The following is a 20,749-nucleotide window of genomic DNA, read 5'->3' on the forward strand; positions in this document are numbered from 1 at the left end:
TTTATGAATCCCTTGAGTGATTTTTATACACATACTTAATTTTATTGTTTTTATGCTTCCTGCTTTTCTTACTCTTACTTGTGGCCTTTCCTCTCCACTGAAAGAGTCCCTTTAACATTTCTTACAAGGCTGGTTTGGTGGCGATGAACTCCTTTAACTTTCGTTTGTCTGGGAAACTTTATCTGTCTTTGTATTCTGAATGATAGCCTTGCTGGATAGATCATTCTTGGCTGCAGTTTTTTTTTTTTCTTTCAGCACTTTGAATATATCCTGCCACTCCCTTCTAGCCTGTACGTTTCTGTTGAAAAATCAGCTTATAGCTTTCTAGGGTTTTCCTTGTATATAACTGTTTTCTCTTACTGCTTTAAAACTTTTCTGTTTATCACTACATTTTGCCATTTAATCACTACGTGTCTTGGCATGGACTCTTGCGTTGATTTTGTTGGGGTTCTCTGTGCCTCCTGGATCTGGATTTCTGTTTCCTTCCCCAGATTTAGGAAGTTTTCAGCTATTATTTCTTCAAGTAAACTTCTGCCCCCTTTCTCTCTCTTCTCCTAAAATCTCTATAATGTGAATGTTATTTTGCTTGATAGGGTCACTATGTTCCCGTAGTCTGTTTTAACTTTTTATTATTATTTTTTTTCTCTCTCCTGTTCACTTTAACTTCTTTCCATTACTCTGTCCTCCAGGTCATTGATCCACTTTTCTGCTTCCTCTCGTCTACTATTGATTCCATCTGGTGTCTTTTTAATTTCAGTTGAGTTCTTCATCTCTGATTGGTTCTTTTTTATATTTTCTATCTCTTTGTTGAGGCTCTCACTGAGGTCCTCCACTCTTTTCTCAAATCCAGTGGATACCTTTATGACCATTACTTTAGATTCTCTATCCGGCATATTACTTATCTCTGTTTTGTTTAACTCTCTTGCTGTGACTTTGTACTGTTCTTTCATTTGGGACACATGGTACTGATACTTATCTCTTCATTTTTTCTAACTCTCTGTGTCTGTTTCTATGTGTTAGGAAAGTCAGCCAAGTCACCTGCTCTTGAAAGTAGTGACCTTGTGAAGAAGAGGTCCTGTAGTGTCCTGTAGTACAATGTCCCCTGTTTACCGGAACCTGGCACCTCAGGGATGTCTCCTTTGTGTGTTGCACACACCCTACTGTTGTGGCTGAGCTGCATTTGCCTTCAGTCCCAGTTGTCTGCAATGGCTCTCTTTGCCTGTTGTGAGCAAGGTTTGGTCCCTGTGTTGTTAGTGGGCCGGTCAAGGGCTGACTTGGGCTTGAGCTGAGTTGGACAAGGCTTTTGCCAGAGATGCAGTACATTGAACTGCAGGGTGCTTTCCCTTTGTTGTCCCCTGAGAAGGTTTTGCTGGTGGGCGGGGCCTGCAATCAGACTGGCATGTGTGATTATCTTCCTCTCTCCCCTCCAAACTGCCAGGCTTGTGGCACCACTTTGGATGGGCTCTGGCCAAGGGCCTGCTTGAGGGGTTAGGTCCACAGGAGAATGTGGGAATGGGGCATGTCGTGCCAGCAAGGACCACGCAGGACCACTCGGGCTGCTGTGGCCACGGCTGCCTGGGAGTAGAGGGAGAAACTCCTGCCGAGGCCAACTAGGTTGGAGGGGGCAGATCTGCAGAAGCATGCAGGGACAGGGCATGCTGTTGCCAAGCTAGGTGGAGAGTGTTTGCACAGCACTGGTCTCCACAGGTGTCCCCGTGTCTCGGCTGGTGGGTCGGAGAGGGAAATGGTACCTACTGGCTCTTTTGTTCTTGGAGAGGTGTCCCAAAGATCCCTGCCCCTCCAGCACGTGCTCTGCGATTCGTAAATAAATCTCCTTCCTCTATATGCCAGATGTTTTTCAAACTGCTGTTTTCATGCCGTGTCTCAGCAAGGCTGTTCGTTGTGCTGCTCTTTATGGCACAGAGTCCCACATCTTTGCTAGCCAAATCTCAGAAGTGACACGCCATCGCGCCTGCTGTATTCTATTGGTCAAATACACCGACCTTGATCCAGTGTTGGGAGTGAACTACCCTGAGGTGGGGATCATTGAGGACCATCTTGGAGGTTGGCTATCACAGTCATGAGGTTTTATATTCTTTACATCTTGCTAGATTTAGTTGGTTGATGTTTCTTTGCTACAGCTTTTGTATCTATGTTCTCAAGTGAAATTGGACTGTGGTTTTTCTTTCTTGTTGTCATGTTTATGTCAGTCTCATAAAGTGAGATGAGTAGTGTTCTCTCTTTTTCTATTCTCTGAAAGAGTTTGTATATAGTATCAGAATGGTTCAGAATTATTTATTCCTTCACTGTTGCAATTCAGGGTGAAGCCATCTAGGGCCCCCAAATTTTCCTCGATTTAATTTCTTCAACTCATTGAAAGATCATTTAGGCTTTAAAACCATTCAGTTTTTCTATTTCTTATTGAGATAGTTTGTGCAAATTGTACTTTGATAAAATTTGTTCCTTTAATCTACATTTTCAAAGTCATTGGCATTAAATTGTTCACAATGATTTTTTATTCTGTATTTAATATTTACAGCTTTTATGGTAATGTCCTTTTTTCTGATACTGGTTACTTGGACTGTCACTCTCTTTTTTTAAATAGGTCTCATCAGATGTTTGAGAGTTTTATTAGGTTTTTTTTTTAAAAAATCAGTCTTTGGCTTTATTGATTCTGTGTTTTCTACTTAATTGGCCTCTGTTCTTACTTCTCACATGTCATTTCTTCCACTTTCTTGGGGCTTATTTTGTTCTTTTTTTACTTTCTTAAATTATATTCTTAGTTTATTAATTTTTAGGCCTTTTCAAATATGAATATCTTACAGCATAATTTTTCTTTGAGTATTGCTTTAGCTGAATCTCGTAAGTTTTGATATAGTACAATATGTACTATTGTAATTCTTCCTCGGCTCAAACTATTTTTTTAATTCAATTATGATTTCTCCCTTAATCCGTGAGTTACTTAGAATGTGCTTAATTAATTTCCAAGCGTATGAAGGTTTTCTTGATGTGTTGTTAGTTTATCATTCACTGTGTTATGTTAGGAAAAATATACTTGTCATTTCAATATTATAACATTTGTTTAGACTTGCTTGAAGATTATTTGGTCAGTTCTTGTAAATATTTTGAATGTGCTTGTTACATGCAGTATTAAATATATGTTTATTAGGTCAAAACATTAATCATGATGTTTAAATCATGTATATTTTTAAATTTTTATTTATTTTTAATTTTTTTTAACACTTATTTATTTTTGAGAGATAGAGACAGAGCATGAGTGGGGGAGGGGCAGAGAGAGGGGGAGGGGCAGAGAAAGAGGGAGACACAGAATCCGAAGCAGGCTCCAGGCTCCGAGCTGTCAGCAAAGAGCGCGACGTGGGACTTGAACTCACAAACCGTGAGATCGTGACCTGAGCCAAAGTCAGATGCTAAACTGACTGAGCCACCCAGGAGCCCCATAAATCGTGTATATTTTTAAGAACTGTTTTTCTCTACCAAATTACTGAGTGGTTATATTAAAATAACACATTATGAATGGGGATTTATCTGTGTCTCTTAGTAATTCTATCAATTTGTAAGTTGAAATTTTTAAGTCAAAATGAACAACCTTCATGGGGTACCTGGGTGGCTCAGTCAGTTAAGTGACTGACTCTTGATTTCAGCTCAGGTCACGATCCCCACATCAGGCTCCATGCTGAGCATGGGGCCTGCTTGAGATTCTCTCCCCCTCTTGTGCTCTTTCTCTCTCTCAAATAAAAAAAAAAAAAGATTAAAATTAAAAAATGAAATTTTTGTAATTATGAATTATCCTGAGTCACATAGTTCATCATAAAGGCTACTTAGTCTAGAAATAATTTGGCTATTTATCTTAGCCAGATAAGGGGCTTAGATAAGCCCCCGTGTTCCACTTAAAATGCAGATGATTCTTCTTAACTCTTTTTTCATTATCAAGGCCCAGTTTGCTTCTTCTCATTATAATAAGCTTCAGCTTACTCCACTGTTATTTAATGAAATTGTGTTCATCTTTTTCTCTGTTGTCTTAAGTAAAACTGGTTTTGCTTTACGTAATTAATAAAATTCCAGATTGGGCTCTTAAAAATGGAGGTCTTAATAATTAGCAAAAGGAGCCTAAGAGACACTTGAAGGGGAGGTACCCTCTCCTCTGCAGCTACAGAAGAGTGACCGTCCTTGGGTCATAAAACATGTTCAAAGAATTTGAACTCATGTGGTACTGAGACTTGTGTGAATATTTATAACTATACTAACTTATTCTGTTCTTTATTATTATAAATTTATCCTTGGAAGAATAATGTGAACAAAGACTCTGGGAATCATTGCCATATTCTTAATCTCCAAAGTGCTTTGTAATTCTCATGAGCCGTCTTACTCAATAATCTGATGTTCTCTTAATGACATGTTTGACATTTCTATATTCCTATACAGTATGAACACTTGGAAGATGGTTCTAGCAAATCAGTAGATTACTAGCATTTTTTCCTTTTCTTGCCTGCATAATAAAATCAATAAATGCCCATGACTCCACTAGATTTCTTATTTAACAAAGAGATCGATCATCTTGTCTCATTTATAATAAGCAGCCAAATGCCTTGGCTTCAATATTTTTGTGTTCTGTATTCTGCCTTTCTGTTGACTGGATTGGAAGTTCCCAGAGCTGGGCACGGTAACAACTGGTGAATCTGGCAGACTTTTTTGTCTTTGCATTCACATCTGTGGTTGTGCTTAAAGGACTGCACCAGAGTTTTTTCCTCCCGATTAGGTATACTCATGTCTGTTCTCATAGTTAGAGCAGGGGCACCGGGGAAAGGGGAAGCCACTATTTCCTGATTATGCCTCCAATTCAGGTTTTACCATGCTTTTGATATTATCAGAAACTGTTAGCCCTGAAGGAATATGGTGCTGCCCACTCTCATCCACGAGCCACATCCCAAGCTTTTCTCTTGACCGGAAGGTCAAGTGCAAAATGTACGGTTTCTTCCAGTTCAGGCTAAGATACTGTTTATACAACAGAGGAGAATGGTTTCACATGGGACTTTCCACATACCACCTGTGTGTCTCCGGCAGTTTTTCATTTATTTTATTGTTTTCATTCCATTTGTCAAGACATTTTCTTTTTTTTTTTTTTTAATTTTTTTTTTAACGTTTATTTATTTTTGAGACAGAGAGAGACAGAGCATGAATGGGGGAGGGTCAGAGAGAGAGGGAGACACAGAATCCGAAACAGGCTCCAAGCTCTGAGCAGTCAGCACAGAGCCTGACGCGGGGCTCGAACTCACAGACCGCGAGATCACGACCTGAGCCGAAGTCGGACGCTTAACCGACTGAGCCACCCAGGCGCCCCAACATTTTCTTTTTTAAAAAATGTTTTATTTATTTATTTTGAGAGAGAGAGCAGGGGCGGGGCAGACATTGAGGGAGGGAGAGAATCCCCAAGAAGGCTCTGCACTGTCGGGGCAGAACCCCAGGCAGGGCTTGATCCCGCCAACCGTGACATCATGATCTGAGCTGATGATCTGAGCAGGAGTCAGATGCTTAACCGACTGAGCCACCCAGGCGCCCCAAGACTTTTTTATTTAGAGGTTGCTTTCCCTTATTGAACCCCAGCTTCTCTCCTACCTGCTTCCTAGCAACAGAAAGATAAATCAATGTGATTGGCCCTGTGTCTGGCTTTCACTCATTACTTTCACCACTTACCTATGACGAGGAGTGGGACTTCCACTCTTGAGAAGCTTTCTGCGTCTTTCCTTTTGGGCAGCCTCCTCACCATCAGTTCTGCTCAGTTCCAGAGTAGATGTGTTAGTCACAGATTAGAATATTATTTCAGTGCCTTCCTCTTGCTTTTTTTCTTCTCTCTCACTCTCCCATCTGCAAAATCTATCACAAGTCTAGAATTCTAACATATAGCAGGCACTCAGTGTGTCTTTGTTGAGTGGGTGAGTGGAGAGGTGACAAACACTACCTCTGAGTAAGCAGCTGGAGATCTCTTCAGGATTTCTGCAAACTTCCGTCTCTGAATAATGCTTTTCAAAGAACATAGAGAAAAATGTTGATCCTCTCTAGTTTGATGACTGTGTGTGTTAGGCTTATGTCTTATCAATTCGTTAAGATTTTTTAAATTTTTATTTAGTTTATTTTTTTAATTGACCTCCAAGTTAGTTAGCATAGAGTGCAACAATGATTTCGGGAGTAGATTCCTTAGTGCCCCTTGCCCATTTAGCCCATCCCCCCTCCCACAACCCCTCCAGTAACCCTCTGTTTGTTCTCCGTATTTAAGAGTGTCTTATGTTTTTGTCCCCCTCCCTGTTTTTATATATTTTTTTGCTTCCCTTCCATTATGTTCATGGGTTTTGTCTCTTAAAGTCCTCATATGAGTGAAGTCATATGATATTTGTCTTTCTCTGACTAATTTCGCTTAGCATAATACCCTCCAGTTCCATCCACGTAGTTGCAAATGGCAAGATTTCCTTCTTTTTGATTGCCGAGTAGTACTCCATTGTATATACATACCACATCTTCTTTATCCATTCATCCATCGATGGACATTTGGGCTCTTTCCATACTTTGGCTATTGTCGATAGCCCTGCTATAAACATGGCGGTGCATGTGCCCCTTCGAAAAGCACTCCTGTATCCCTTGGATAAATGCCTAGTAGTGCAATTGCTGGGTCGTAGGGTAGTTCTATTTTTAGTTTTTTGAGGAACCTCCATACTGTTTTCCAGAGTGGCCGCACCAGCTTGCATTTCCACCAACAATGCAAAAGAGATCCTCTTTCTCCGCATCCTCGCCAACATCTGTTGTTGCCTGAGTTGTTAATGTGAGCCATTCTGATAGGTGTGAGGTGAAATTTATTAAGATTTTAATGAGAGAGAAATTGTGTGATCCTGCCATTTTTCTCTGGAAATAAAGTTATACGTGTGTGTGTGTGTGTGTGTGTATACACACACACACAATATATATAGTATATTAACATATATTATATTATATTTATTTTAAAAAATTCTGAATAAGTCAGGGTTCTCCAGAGAAACAGAACCAATAGGATATAAAAGGAAACTTATTGTGATGAACTGGCTTATGCAATTCTGGAGGCTGTGAAGTCCCAAGAACTGCCATGTTTAATCTGGACACCCAGGAAAGCTGGTAGTTTAATTCAATCCAGGTCTGAAAGCCTGTGAACTAGGGGTTACCGGTGATGTAAATCCCGGTTGGAGAGCAAGGGAAGATGGCAAGAGATGTCCCAATGGAATCAATGAGGCAGAAAAAAAGAGACAATTTCTTCCTTCCTGCATCTTTTTGTTCTATTCAGGCCCTCCATGGAGTAGATCCACACCTTGAGAGTGAAGGGGTGGAATATTCTTTACAAGTCCACCAACTCAAATGCTATCCAGTGCAGTTCAAATACTCCTCATACACACATCCACAGACACCTTCACAGACACACTAAGAAATAATAATTAGTTACCTGGGCACCCCTGATCCCATCAAGTTGATGTGTAAAATTTACTATCATATACTCTAAAAGAAAATATGAGTCAAAAAAAAAAAAAAAGGTTTAGAACCTTTTCTGAAGGTCAATTTGGCAATATCAAAAAAAGTTTCACCTAGTAATTTTACGACAGGAGTTTATCCAAAAATGCATGCCCATGCAGGTATAACATGGCATAGAAATAGGGCGCTTTGCTCTTGTAATTGCGAAAGACTTGAAAAAATATAAATATCCATGAGAAAGAAACTTCTCAGATAAATTATGGTATGTCCGTACAGTTGGATCAGCAGAAGTAAAAAAGAAAATGAGAAAACTTTTTCTGAATTGATATGAAAGATCTCCAAGATCAAGTGAAAACAACAGGTTGCATAATAATGTATATAGTATGCGATTGTTTCTGAAAAGAGAAAAAGAGGAAAATATGTGTATTTGATTTTTATGTGCTCAAATTAGTTCTGGAAAGATTTGGAAAGATACATAAGAAATGTACATTGGTCGCTTCTAGGTGGAAGGCCTCCATGCCTAGGTGACTGGAGTATCCCTTCTTTCAAATTATATGAATATATTACCAACTCAAAATGAAAAAAAGAAGGAAACAAATACACTTAATCATCAAAATAATTGTCTTTTGGTGATTAGAATCTGAGAAATCTTTATTGTTTTTTACATTTCTCAATATTTCCCTAACTTTCTATATGATAGTTATTACTTTTATAACTAGAAGAAAATTTTTAGATACAAATAATCATTTTTGTTCTGTTATTTACCACAAGTCCCTCTTACTATAGTTTAAGCCTAATTCCCTTTGAGGAATAAAAATAAAAAAGATAGGTTTTGAAGATACATATTCTTCTATCCTTCTTGACAGAGTGAATTAAGAAAATCATATTTTGAAGTGCAAAATACCATATCATTAATTATAGGCACTCTATTGTACACTTGATCTTAGCCAAAAGGCCGAGAAGCGATAGGCACTCTATTGTAAAGCAGATCTTAGAACTGATTAATCTAGAATAACTGAAACTTTATACCCAGTGAACAACAACTCCCAAACAAAACAAAAACAAAAAGACACAAGGAAATTTGGGAGATGTTGGATATGCCTATTACCTTGATTATGGTGATGGTATCACAGGTGTTGGCATATGTCCAAACTCATCAAATTATACGTATTAAATATGTGCAGTTCTTTTTTTTAAATTAGACTAAATTAAATTATTTTTTTTTGAGAGAGAGAGAGAGAGAGAGAGAGAGAGAGAGAGACAGAGGCAGAGGAAGAGGGAGAGAGAGAATCCTAACTAGGCTCCATGCCAGAGCTCAATCCCACGACCATGAGATCGTGACCTGAGCCGAAATCAAGAGTCAGGTGCTTAAGTGACTGAGCCACCCAGGTGCCCCTTAAAAAACAATTTTTGGATGTATAATTGCCATACAAAGAACTGCACAGGGGTGCCTGAGTGGCTCAGTCGGTTAAGAGTCCAACTTTTGATTTCTGCTCAAGTCATGATCTCACAGTTCGTGAGTTTGAGCCCCACATCGGGCTCTGTGCTGACAGTGCAGAGCCTGCTTGGGATTCTCTCTCTTCCTCTCTCTCTGCCCCTTCCCAGCTCATGCTCCCTCTCTCAAAATGAATAAACTTAAAAGAAACTATTTCTTAAAAACCTAGGTGATCTAAACAATCCAAACTGTTCTAATTTTTATTTACCATCTCTAAAGAGGCTTGAATGATGTAGTATTATGTTCTATTTTAAATTGTAAAACTCTGAACTTCTGTGAATTTGTCAACCTCAGCACTGGCCCATTGTGACTGATTGATGTATCTGATTTTTTTTAATGGGTAAATTCTCATCAAGTAATGGAATTTATTGTTCTATGTAATTGAAATCACTTATAAATACAAATACTACATTTGTTATATGAATTCTTGTTACTGACGTGACACTTTCACCAAGTGGTTAGGACTTTTGCCTTCGTGAGGGAGGCCATGAACAAGCTAGTCCAAGCAGACATGGAAATTTCTATGCCCCAAGACCCAGAGTGAGGTGAGGGTGTTAATGCCCAGTGTTGGCAGGGAACTTCAAGGCTCAGAACCTCGGCATGGTTTCAGAATTATTGCCATAAATAGTTGTGCGTGTTGTTCGTGCTTATCGAATGCTGACGTGGCTGCTGGTATAAAAGCAGGAAGCACACAGGTCTGTGCCCCTCTGACCTGGCAGACACCTCACTCACAGCTTGCTTAGCCCCGCCCAGACCTCTAGCATGCCTCTGTAACAAACAAAGGAGCCACTGGCTGCTGTGTTCACCCACTGGAATGCTTATCTCAAGAATATCTCCTGGGGCGCCAGGGTGGCTCAGCCGGTTAAGCATCTGACTTCCAACTAGGGTACCATCTCGCCATTCCCAAGTTCGAGCCCCGCGTCAGGCTCGGTGCTGACAGCTCAGAGCCTGAAGCCTGCTTCAGATTCTGGGTTTCCCCCTCTGTCTCTCTGCCTCTCTCTCTCTCTCTCTCTCTCTCTCTCAAAAATAAATAAAGATTTAAAAAAATTTTTAAAAAGAATATCTCCTATACTTTGTTTGTTATTGGGTCAAACCCGAAAAAGCTACTTTGAACTACAAAAAAAATCATGATCCTTTCCCACTGTCAATCTAGAGCAAGGCTCTGTGGTCCAATCCAGCTCATTCTTTTGTTTAGAAACACACACCATGGAATTAGGTCATGACAAGAATCCTAAAGTGAGGCAGATCTGAATTAAATTCAGACTCCACCACCTACTGTTTTATGGATCTAGAAGACCTACCTAATTTTTCTGAAATGTAGTGTTCTTGCTCATGAAATCGGGACGATAATGCTTACCTCATGATATAGGGGTGAAATTAAATGTATTTGTGTAAAGAGAGAGGCCCTTAAATACTCAATATTTCAGTATTTCATTAATTACTTTCCCAACGTGTAGTTCAATTGTAAAGCAAGGTAGGGGCACCTGGGTGGCTCAGTCGGTTAAGTGTCCAACTTCGGCTCAGGTCATGATCTCATAGTTCGTGAGTTCGAGCCCCGCATCGGGCTCTATGCCGACAGCTCAGAGCCTGGAGCCTGCTTCAGATTCTGTGTCTCCCCCTCTCTCTGCCCCTCCCCTGCTCGCTCTCTGTCTTTCGCTCTCTCTCTCTCTCTCTCTCTGTCTCTCAAAAATAAATAAAAAATATTCATTACATAATAACATTATGTAAATCACGGTAGAATCTTAGAGTCTTAGAAAATTATATATATAAAATGTTTTCCGTAATTGAACCTGAACAGGGGTAAAGTTCAGATACTGCTACTAATTCTTCCACTTTTCTTTTTAGTTCTCTTTTTTTCACAAGTCATTATTTCAATGTTTATTGCTTTCTTTTAAAAGTTAGTGAAAGAGACAGAAAAAATAATACATAAATAGCATCTTTTATTTTCTAAATATAAGACTACACTGGCAACAAGTTTTAAAACTGTGAGTTCTGAGTTTTATTTATTTTCCCATTTTCCAAAAATACTCTGCTATTGTGATGTGAAACAAACAGAAAGATCAACCCAAAATTATCTCTTCCTGAGATCAGGTAAATAAAATAGTCCTCTGACTGACACAAAAAAAACGTACTAACATATTAATAGGACTGTTCTTTAAATCTGGGTCTTCAAAAGCTGACTGAGGTCAGTTTCTCTGGGAAACAGACTCTGTTTGACAGAGATTTGCGTGGGGTCGTTTGCTGGGGACTGATGTGGGCCTCAATGCCCGCGTGGACGAAATAGGATTGAGTAGAGGGAGAAGCTGAAATGAGGTGCAGTCCTATCGGGAGCTCTGAGCTGAGAAGACCCTTAAGTGTGGGCCTGCCTTGAGGCGAGGGTGTTGGCCAGTAGGGCCCCAACCTGTCCAGTCCTGTACTGTGAGCTATTCCAGGAAGGAAGGTAGAGTGGCTCTTTTTGGCTGAGGGCAATTCCCAGAAAGGGTTTAGCTCAGAGCTGGGGGGGTGTGAGGGTTGCCAGAGTCACAGCATTCACTAGATGCTTAAATCAAAATAGATTCAGGCATTCTTGAACTTATATTTTAATATTTATTTTTTAAAGTTTCTTTACTTTTTTTTTGAGAGAGAGAGACAGAACGAGTGGAGGAGGGGCAGAGAGAGAGGGGAAGAGAGAGGGACAGAGGATCCAAAGCAGGATCTGTGCTGATAGTAGAGAGCCCGAGGCGGGGCTTGAACTCACGAACCATGAGATCATGACCTGAGCCAGAGTCCAACGCTTAACCCACTGAGCTACCCAGGTGCCCCTTAAACTTATATTTTAGATATGTGTTGCAAACTAATGTCTACTGAGTAGTTTATAGCAACAACCAATTTAGTGGGGCAGAATACCTTCCAAAATCATCTAGAAGAAAAAAATGAAAATAGAATAAAACCCTCATTTATTAGATGGAAACAGCCTTGCAGGGAGCAATGTAATTGTTTAACATGCCAATTATCTATTAAAAACAATTTCCAAATATACATAGCCCTCTTACTAACATGTTAGTCATGTTAGTGTATTTCCTGATATTTAATGTAAGGGTGTGTTACTGCTCACCCACTAACCGCCCCCCCCCCCCAGAAGAGAAGCATAGCTTTGATACATGTAGCTACAAGTCCTCGGGCCATCCAGGCAGAAACTCTGACTGGTCAAAGGCATGCGACTTTCAATGACTGCTGAACTTATTCCAGAGTTCAAGAGAAATGAACTCAGGCTAAACGCTGTTGGGATTTATCACTTTTTTGAATCCACACTAAGAAAATCAAGGGATGAGGGTAGAGGGGGCAAGTGGAGGAGGGGTAGAATGTGGGAGGGTGATGAGGGAAATCTCTGTATAATAGATGTCAATTAGTAAATGTAGAGGGAAAAATGCACCATTTTGCATCAAAGTAATTATTTAATTAAAAGACCCCATCAGTGGATGTTAAAGTTATTGGTAGATTTTTACAAAGTTTCAAAGTATGTCCCCAAAGGTTATTGATTACAAAGAGAAAATGGCAGCTACAATGAGGAAATCTGGTGGTCACCACCTTAACTGAACTTGATTCAACTTAACATGGCCAAAAATGGGAAACTGATGTAATACACCAACAGGTCATTTCATCATTCATGTAAAATTCCTGTCCCAAATGCATAGTCTTGAATCTAATCGTGAGAAAACAATCAGAGCTGAAGTGAGAAACATGTTAAAAATAACTGGCTCACGTTCTTTAAAAATGCCAATGGTACAAAGAGGTGAAAAATCTACACACGGAAAAGTATAGAAAGCTTATGAAAGAAATTGAAGAAGACACACACACACACACACACACACACACACACACACAAATGGAAAAACATTCCATTCTCATGGATTAGAAGAACAAATATTGTTAAAATGTCGATACTACCCAAAGCAATCTACATATTCAATGCAATCCCTATCAAAATAACACCATTATTCTTCACAGAGCTAGAACAAACAACCTAAAATTTATACGGAACCACAAAAGACCCTGAATAGCCAAAGCAATCCGGAAAAAGAAAACCAAAGCTGAGGCATCACAATCCCGGATTTCAAGCTGTATTACAAAATCATCAAGACGGTATGGTACTGGCACAAAAACCGACACATAAATCAATGGAACAGAATAGAGAACCCAGAAATGAACCCACAAACGTATAGCCAACTAATCTCTGACAAAGCAGGAAAGAATATCCAATGGAATAAAAACAGTGTTGGGAATGGTGTTGGGAAAACTGGACAGCGACATGCAGAAGAATAAATTTGGACCCCGTTCTTACACCATGCACAAAAATAAAATGGATGAAAGACCTAAACATAAGACAGGAAACCATCAAAATCCTAGAGGCAAAAGCAGGCAAAAACCTCTTTGACCTCAGCTGCAGCAACTTCTTGCTTGACATGTCTCCGGAGGCAAGGGAAACAAAAGCAAAAATGAACTATTGAGACCTCATCAAGATAAAAAGCTTCTGCATGGCAAAGGAAACAATCAGCAAAACTGAAAGGCAACCAATGGAATGGGAGAAGATTTTTGCAAATGACATATCAGATAAAGAATTAGTATCCAAAATTTGTGAAGAACTTATCAAACTCAACACCCAAAACACAAATAATCCAGTGCAGAAATGGGCAAAAGACATGAATAGACACTTCTCCAAAGAAGACATCCAGATGGCCAACTGACACATGAAAAAATGCTCAACAATAGTCATCATCAGGGAAATACAAATCAAAACCACAATGAGATACCACCTCACACCTGTCAGAATGGCTAACATTAACAACTCAGGCAGCAACAGATGTTGGCGAGGATATGGAGAAAGAGGATCTGTTTTGCACTGCTGGTGGGAATGCAAAATATTCTGGTGTAGCCACACTGGAAAACAGTATGGAGGTTCCTCAAAAAAGTAAAAATAGGGGCACCTGGGTGGCTCAGTTGGTTAAGCGTCAGACTTCAGCTCAGGTCATGATCTCACGGTCCGTGAGTTTGAGCCCCACGTCAGGCTCTGTGCTGACAGCTCAGAGCCTGGAGCCTGCTGCCGATTCTGTGTCTCCCTCTCTCTCTGCCCCTCCCCCGTTCATGCTCTGTCTCTCTCTGTCTCAAAAATAAATAAACGTTAAAAAAATTAAAAAAAAAAAAAGTAAAAATAGAAGTACCATACAACCCAGCAAATACTGAGTATTTATCCAAAGGATATAGGAGTGCTGTTTTGAAGGGACATATGCACCCCAGTGTTTATAGCAATGCTATCAACAATAGCCAAAGTATGGAAAGAGATCAAATGTCCATCGATGGATGAATGGAGAAAGAAGATGTGGTATATAAGTATATACAATGGAATATTACTTGGCGATCAAAAAAGAATGAAATCTTGGGGCGCCTGGGTGGCTCAGTCAGTTGAGCGTCCGACTTCTGCTCAGGTCATGATCTCATGGTTTGTGGGTTCGAGCCCCACATCGGGCTCTGTGCTGACAGCTCGGAACCTGGAGCCTGCTTCGGATTCTGTGTCTCCCTCTCTCTCTGCCCCTCCTCTGCTTCCACTGTCTCTCTCTCTTAAAAATAAATAAACATTAAAAAGAAATTTAAAAAAAAGAATGAAATCTTGCCATTTGCAACAATGTGGAGAGAACTACAGTGTATTATGCTAAGCGAAATTAGAGAAAGACAGATATCGTATGACTTCCCTCATGTGGAATTTAAGATAGAAAACAGATGAACATAAGGGAAGGGAGGCAAAAATAATATAAAAACAGGGAGGGGCATAAAACATCAGAGACTTAAATATAGAGAACAAACAGAGGGTTGCTGGAGGGGTTTTGGATGGGCAAGCGTGTTAAGGAGGGGATCATCTCATTGGGATGAGCACTGGCTGTAATATGCAGGTGATGAAACATTGGATTCTACTCCTGAAATCGTTATCGCACTGTATGCTAACTAACTTGGATGTAAATTTTAAAAAAAGAAACAAATTTTAAACAAAGAAAAAAATGCCAACGGTAGTGTCCATCCATAGATGAGTATACAAAGAGATGGTGTGTATATACAATGGAACATTATTCAGCCATAAAAAAGAATGAAATCTTGCCATTTGCAACAATGTGGATGGAGCTAAAGAGAATAATGCTAAGTGAAATAAGTCAGAGGAACACGAATACCACGTGACTTCACTCATGTGGAATTCAAGAAACAAAACAAATGAACAAAGGGGGGAAAAAGTGAGAGACATACTAAGACACAGAGTCTTAACTAAGAAACAGAGTCTTAACAAACGGTCCTGGGGTGGGGGTGGGGGGATGGGTGAGACAGGTGAAAGGGATTAAGAGGACACTTACCGTGCTGAGCACTGAGTGACGTATAGAATTGTTGAATCACTATATCGCACACCTGAAACTCACGTAACACTGTATGTTAACTTTACTGGAATTAAGATTTTAAACTTAATAAAAAATGCCAATGGTAGGAAAATAAAGAAGGGATCAGGAGCTGTCCCAGATTTAAGGAGCCCAAAGTACAGGAAGGCACAATCCTAAATCAGGATCCTGGATAAGAAAAAGAAAAATTGTTGTGAAAGATATTAGGCCAATTTGAAAATTGCAAACATGCGCCTTATACCAGATGAAAGTGCTGTGTCAATGTTAAATTTCCTGAATATTGTAATTGTGCTGTGTAATGAGCCTCCATTCTGAGGCTAGCTTATATTAGGCCTTTGATAATTTGTTAAGCATTTTAGGCAACTTCTTTTTCCTAACTTGCATAGCTTCCAGTGTCTGCCCCGGGTAAGCGTCTCTCTTTGGAGGCACCTGTTTTTCCTTAGATTTGGGGTGAATTGGCTGCCTGCAGTCTTAGCTCTCTGATGGGGTGTTAGTCTCCTGTGGCCGTGATAGCCAACTACCGCCAAGCTGGTGACTTAAAACAACAGAAATTTATTCTCTTGCCGTTTTCTGGAGGCCAGAAGTCTGAAATCAAGGTGTTGGCACAGTCGTCTCCCTCTGGAGGCCCTGAATGAGAATGTATCACATACCTGCATTCCAGTCTTTGGTGGTTGCCACAGACCCTTGGCATTCCTTGCCTCGAAGCTTCATAACTCCAGTCTCTGCCTCCGTCTTCACATGGTTTTCTCTTCTGTTTCTTTTCCCCCCTCGTCTTTCTGTTAGAATTTCCTTTTCTTACAGGGTCACTTGTTAGACGTAGGGCCCGCCCAGATAATCCAGGATGGTCTCATCTTGAGATCTTTCATTACATCTGCAGAGACCCTTTTTCCACATAAGGTGACGTCCACAGGTTTGGGGAGTCAGGACAGAGATAATGTCTTTTTGGAGGCCACTCATCAACGATAGATTCAAATAACGTTAGGATTTTTGCAAAAATCATCTGGCTCTTTCTCTCTTTCTTTCTTTTGGAATACTCAGAGTGTGGAAACAATCCTCTTTCTAGATTTCTACATCCCAAACAAAAACTGGGCATCCCCCATGCCAATATTTAATAGTCAAATATATCAAAAGTCTTAATATAGTTTCCGAATGTTGTGGCTTGCTCGCTTACAGGTCTGGTACCTGTGCTGGAAAGACTCCAAAGGCAGAGGTCTGGAATACCTAAGGCTTCCCAGAAGCCTCTATGTGTGTTTTCTCCATGTGATCATTCTAATGTGGCAATTTCAGAGAACTGGATTTCTCACATGGGAACTCAGGGCTCTAGAGTAGGCCCGGAGAGAAACTCTGTTGCTTTCTATGACCTAGATTCAGAAGTCACACAGCAGTGCTATTAACAGCCCGTTAGCTGGGAAAACCACAAATGTTGCGGGCATAGACTTCTCTTGATGGGAGACAGGTGGCAGGGTTCTAGAAGAGCGTGTGGAACCAGAAATATTGTTGCCATTTGGGTAAAGAGGATCTGTTACAGTGAATATAATCCTTTATATTATACTTCATTTTTTCTTCTGTTTTATTGCACTGGCTAGAAAGTTCCATGTATCCTTGAACAAGAGGCATAAGAATAGACATCTTTACCTTTTTAATAACTTTAATGCACATATTCTATATAGATTCCCCAGTTAAGTAGCCCATTAAATGTGATATGCGAACCCATGAACTTTGAGATCATGATCTGAGCTGAAGTCGGATGCTTAACGGACGGAGCCACGCAGGTGCCCCTAGAATTTTCTATAGTTTTCATAGATGTGTCTCTCCAGTTAATTTTGACTCCAGGATTTCCTCACCTGGGCATGGGAGTGCTTCTGGCTCCCTTGCAGGCTTCAAGCAGGACTTGGAGAGCCAGAGACACTGACTTAGGCTCATACATACAACCACCTCCCTCACTGTCTTTGGGTCTTCACTCTTATGCTTACTGGGGTCTTGCTTCCTCCCCCTGCTATGCCAAACAAAGCAGACACTGGCTTCAGTTTTCCTCAAGCTTCCAAACTAGGGTGACCGTATAATTTATTATCAAGTCCAGTATATTTGGAAGTCAATAGGAGAGCTAGTAATAATTATACTGGGGTAACAAACATAAATCAGGACAATCCTAGACAAATTGGGACTTATGGTCACCCTACCTATAACAGTCTAGATATTTTAACCACATAACCCTACCTCCCACTAGGATGCTTTCCTAGAAAACTATGAGATAAATGCCCTAGGATCTTTGATCTGTCTCCACTGCCTTCCTTCTCTTGAGATACCATAGCCAGAAAAGACAGGCTTTCCTTCCTTCCATTCTATCTGGATAGGACTTTCTTGCCCAAGTAATTTGTAATAATTGGCCCGATTATATATTTGCAGATAATAAGTTAATTTTTTTAATGTATCAATTCAATTGATAAATTTGATTCAACTAAAAGACAGTTTTTAATGTATCAATTCAATTGATAAATTTGATTCAACTAAAAGACAGTGTCCATCTTTTCTAGCAAAAGAATATCAACAGCCCAGGCAATCTCTCCAACACGTGGGCCAAGAAGCAGGGCTGCAGGGAAAGCCTCTTCAGTTTGGCTTACACCTTTTGGAAGGAGGGTAAGAAAAATATAGAGAACTGTGACAAAGACTAATTCCTCCCCAAAATTTATTTGCCCTCTTTCCCTTATCGAGATAGGGCTGCGGAGTTTTAGTTGGGGAAATGGCCACCCAGAATAAAGACTATATATTCCACCTCTTCCTGCCCCTGGGCATAGTCATGTGATTGAGTTTTAAATGGGAAGTGAGTGGAAAGACGGAGTGCTACCTCGGACCATTCAGACAGAGACAATACTCTTTGGGGAACATGAGCAACAAAGTAGGGGAAGCCCGGTTACCTGGACAGCCTCGTAGAGCATTGCCCTGAAACACCTACCTCCAGAATTTCAGATAATAAAGAAATTAATTTGTCGTGAAGCTGCTGTTATTTACGTGTAGTCAAACATAATTCCCTTTTATGTTTTAATTTTTTCTACAAGCTTTCACCTAAATTCCAGTCAACATACAGTGCAATATTATTTTTAGGCGTAGAATGTAGTGATTCATCACTTACGTACAACAGCTGGTGCTCATCACAAAGTGCCCTCCTTAATCCTCATCACCTATTTAACCCATCCTCCCGCTCCCCTCCCCTCCAGTAACCATCAAACATATATTCTAATCAATAGAAGGACATTACTTAAAAGCTCTCATTTTTCAAAATCTTTTAGAGTAGCCCAAGTTCATTGATTTATTCACTCAACAAATCTGAAACTACTCTGTGCCAGGCAATGTTCTGCACACTGAGGATACAACTGTGAACAAGACACGCAAAGTCTGCTTTCATAAGTTTACATTCTAGCAGGAGGAGGCATTCAGTCTACAAATAAATATGAAATATGGCAGGAGACGGTAGCACAGCCACCCAGTAGGAAAATAGAGTTAAGGAGTGACAGAATGCTTTTCTAACAAGGTTATAGCTGAGCACAGACCTAAAAGAAGTAGCAACATTGAAAACACTTGGTTATCTGGGGAAGGAACATTCCAGAAAGAAATACCAACAACTATTAAGTGAGACGTGGGAGCAACATTGACGTGCTTGAAGAATAGTGAGGCCATTATGGTTGGTGCCGAGGAAGCAAGGGGGAAAAGTGTAGGAGATCTGAGGGCTTGTCTGGTAAGGGCCTACAGTTTTCCTAGGAGTGAACAATCAGAGACATTTGAGCAGAGGAATAAAGTGAGTTTGGGTTCTATTTTAAGAGCACCTCTGTGGAAAATAAGAGGGCAAGTGTGGGAACAGGAAGATGAGGCGTAAGTTGACGGTGGCATGGATCAGGGCGCTAGTTGCAGGGAAGTGGTCAAATTCTAGATAAATTTTGAGTGCGGAGTAGCTGTGATTTGCTGAAGAACTGAACGGGAAAGGTGAGAGAATAAGGACTTGGGGATGACTCTTAAGAATGGGCCTGATACAGGCTGTCTTCATAAAATCCTGCCATAAATCCTAGTGTGGGGCAGCAGTTTGGGGAAAGTGAAGGCTTTGTGGCTTTCCTAAATGATAGTGGGAACTACGTTCACTGTGACCGGGCATATGCTAAACATGTTTATGGTACTTCATTTAATTTTTTCACAGTTCTATGGAAAAACTATCTCCAGACTCATCTTACAGATGAGGACGTGGTTTTAAGCATGTCACATAACTTGTCCAAGGTCACACAACTAGTGGATGGCAGATCCGATATTCAAACCCATCTCTGCCTTGGAGACTGGATGTTTCCACGCTTCCATCAGAGTATGACTCTCAAACTAAGTCCCACAGGCCCAATCTGGCCCCTCATCTGTTTTTTTTTTTCACGGCTCATAAACTAAGGAATTTTTTTTTTTTTTAAAAAGAATCGAGAGAGAAATATTTCATGACAGTTGCAAATTGTATGAAATTCAAGTTTCAGTGTCCATAAATAAAAATTTTTTTGGAACACAGTTACGCTCGTTCCATTACATAGCGCCTATGGCTATTTTCATGCTACAGCGGCAGAGTTGACTAGTTGCAACAGAGACCATTTGGCCCACAAAGCCAAAAATACTTGTAATCTAGGCCTTTACAGAAGAAGTTTGCCAACCCCAGGTTTCGAGAATGAACTCTATTCTAACATTTGTGAAGTGCGATACTTGTGAAACATGTCTATTGTAGTTAATTTTTCTAGTGTCGGAGAAGCTACAGACAGCTCTGTGGAAGGGAGTTTGTTCAGCCGGTTAAAGATTAATTACTCATGTAGCTTTGTTCTAGAATGAAAGTGCAGTCCACCATGGAAGAGAATCCAGAGCCAGAATAATCCAATAACCTTTGACAGCTCAATCTCTCTCCCCACCCTCTCTCTCTCCCCCTCTCCCTTTCCACCTCCCTTTTCCTCTCCCTCTTCCTCCCGCCCCTCCTCTCTCCCTCCCTCCCTCTTTCTCTAACCCTCTTTCTCAAATAGGGATTAAACATACTCAGATAAACTATGTATTTCAGAAAATTGAGAGTTCTTGTTATTTCAAAATCATTAAAAGATTTTCTTCCAGGAACTCTGTTTGAAAAATTTAGGTTCCCAAATTTCTAACTTTGAAATTGTATCATACAGTGGTATTTCATAGACCTAATCAAGTTCATGTCTACTGAATGCCAATGGTGAGAAATTACAGTAACACTGATCAAGGAACAGCGTTCCATAAATGAACAAAGCCTTTTGTTTCGACCAGAGAATTATATAAGGTCTACAAACATGTCTTGCCCAGTAGAAAG

General features: G+C 40.2%; 1 pseudogene; it reads right to left on the minus strand.

Moving 5' to 3' along the window:
* Positions 1-8,348: 8,348 nt before the first annotated feature.
* LOC128775242 (U2 spliceosomal RNA) lies at positions 8,349-8,473 on the minus strand (annotated as a pseudogene).
* Positions 8,474-20,749: the final 12,276 nt, after the last annotated feature.

This window comes from Panthera pardus, unplaced genomic scaffold (assembly GCF_024362965.1).
Source record: "Panthera pardus isolate Hobbes unplaced genomic scaffold, ASM2436296v1 HiC_scaffold_6, whole genome shotgun sequence".
Lineage (NCBI taxonomy): Eukaryota > Metazoa > Chordata > Mammalia > Carnivora > Felidae > Panthera > Panthera pardus.